The sequence below is a fragment of the Crocodylus porosus genome, unplaced genomic scaffold, assembly GCF_001723895.1.
Source record: "Crocodylus porosus isolate Cpor-Errol unplaced genomic scaffold, CroPor_comp1, whole genome shotgun sequence".
In the NCBI taxonomy this organism is placed as follows: domain Eukaryota; kingdom Metazoa; phylum Chordata; order Crocodylia; family Crocodylidae; genus Crocodylus; species Crocodylus porosus.
In genome coordinates this window covers 153,017,872-153,020,535 of record NW_017728906.1, presented here as the reverse complement: position 1 = coordinate 153,020,535, position 2,664 = coordinate 153,017,872, and positions in this window count along the sequence as shown.

Here is a 2,664-nt window from a genome sequence, read left to right as displayed (position 1 = left end):
TTGAAGTCAAGATATATGACATCAATCTCTTCTCCCTTGTCCAGGTGATAGGTCACCTGGTCATAGGAGGAAATGAGATTGGTCAAGCAAGACCTACCCACAACAAACCCGTGCGGACTATCCCTTAGGATGTTGGCGTCGGCCAGTCCAGTAAGGATGGCCTCTTTAATAAACTTTTCTAAGATCTTCCCTAGGATAGAAGTCAGGCTGATGGGCCTATAGTTAGCCGGATCCACTTTCCTCCCTTTCTTGAAGATGGGCACCACATTGACCTTCTTCCAGTCTTCGGGCACTACACCAGAGCACCAGGAATTTTCAAAGATCCATGCCAGGGGCTGGGCTATGGTGCTCGCCAGCTCCTTGAGGACCCTGGGGTTTAGATTGTCAGGGCCAGGTGACTTGAAGGTATCCAGCTTCTTAAGATGTTCCTTCACGAGGTCAGCATTGATGGAGGGCAGGGGATCTCCCTCACCCAGACCTCCCTGTCCCGTAGCGGGTATGGGCGTCCGATGGGACTGATGAAAGACCGACGCAAACTATCCATTTAATAGGTTGGCTTTTTCCTGGGCGTCAGTTATCAGTTGCCCCATCTGGTTTAGCAGGGGTCCAACGTTGCCCTTGCTTTTTCTCCGGCTCCCCACATATCTGCCTTGTTCCAGTCCTGTGAATTTTTTGCAATCCTTTCTGCATATTGAAACCAGGGATGTAAATACTTGTTAATTAAGTACCTGTACTTTTTAAACTCCCCTAATATTATCCGGCAAATGGTTAACTGATAGCATGTGTTTAACAGAGACTGGCCCCCACCTGTACTTGCTTGTTCTTCAGGCGGCAGCAGTGGGCTGAGAGAACTCTTTTGCTGCTGCCACCAGCAGCTTCGTAGCACTGTGACAAGGCTCACCACTGCTGCTTCCAGTGGGCTAGGAAAGCCCCTCACCTGATGCTGCCAGGGGCTGGGGCCAGCTGCAGGCAGCAGCGGGGGGTCCTGCCACAGCCCCTGTAAAGCCACAGGTGGCAGCAGTAGCTGGGAAAGCCTCTTGCTTGCTTCTGCTACCCACACATAGCTGCCCAGGGGCCAGGACTACAAGCAGCTGTGTCAGGTTCCATAGAACCGTGGCCTGGTTTGCTACCAGAAATGCTACCTGGTTTGCTACCAGTAGTGGATATACGTGTGTCTTGTGGTGGATGGTGGGTAAGGGGCCAGGGTTGTGCTGCTGCAAGGATTGGGCCACTCATGGCTCCTCTGCTTCTTCCCTGCTATACTATGTACTAGTCCCCACAACCTCCTCCTCCCTCCCTCCTGGCTGCCAGGTCGCCATCAGGGGCACAATGTCACTTCCTTTTCTCCCCTTTCTCTACCAGACTGTTCTCCGTCCCACACTAAACGATAACCAGTAGGGCATTACTAGTTATTAATATGGAATGGTTAAGTGTTTAACTGTACACATCCTTAAATGGAGCAAATTCAGCAGGAGAGGTGGAGGGTGTCTTGATCCCACTCCAACCATAGTGTATAGTTTGTCTTTTAGTGCACTCTACTTGGACATGAGAGAGTAGTTTGAACCCATTCCAGCTGAGGAATGCATTTAAACCTAGGTCTCTTCTGTCTGAGTAAGAGCCGTAGGTGACGTGTGGGAGGGACATGGGGGCACATGTCCCTCCCCACCAAGATTGACCCTTGCTGGCTTGGGAGTGGGGGCACCGAGTGAAGTGCTGGCCAGTGCCCCCTTGAGATTGGCACTGAGCAGCACTGAGAAAAGTGTTGGTGGCACTTCCAGTTCTGCTGCTGCCACTCTGATCAGCTGCTAGGGAACCTCGCCCCCCTTCCCCATGATCGGTGATTGGCCACTGCTGCCCCCCAGACTCTGGAAGCACCAGTTGCCCATGATAAGAGCAGTAGGCATAGATGGCATCTTTACATGTGGTCTGAGGCAGGGGAGGGGGAACTTTAAAGCTCTGACGAACTTGTGTTAAAGTGCCCCTACCACCGTTTTGAGACACGGGGACCTTGAACACGAGACACCTGGGCTGCTGGAACATGGTAATTAGCAATCTTCAGTAGACTCGATTAATTGATGTCCCACATGTCTACAGGCATCCAAAGTGACTCTTTGTGTGGGTGGGTTTAAAAAAAAAAAAATGGATGGTTCTTTCAAAGGATGGATGTAGTGTGGGAGATTTTTGGGCTCCGAGTTCTGGCTGAACAGAGTTGCTTTGCCTGGAGCCCTAAATTAGGTGCGTAAGAGCCAGAGTATCACTGTTCTGGGTATTTACCTGAGAATTTACTGCTGATGAGCTCTAGGCAGCCTCATATCCAGCTGTACTTGTGCATTGTACAAGGAACCTTAGCAATTCTGGAGTTTTAAATTCAATTTGGGGGCTAGGCTCTAAATGGTAAGGATTGCAGCACGAGTTTTTTATTAGATCTACCCCTTTGAATTTTTAAAGGCCTGAGAGTTCCAGTAGAATAACTTTCATCAGGGTTGGTAAATCTTTTGCTCAGTGTGAACAGGAAAAAAATGTAAACTGGGGATTTGGAGCTAGTTCAACCAACTGTTAAGTTTGACAGGACAACAGTGTCACTCATGGGACATTGGAGTTAATGGCAAAACTCCAACAGACTTCAGCAGAGCCAGAATTTCTTCTCATGTGCATCTCTCTTCA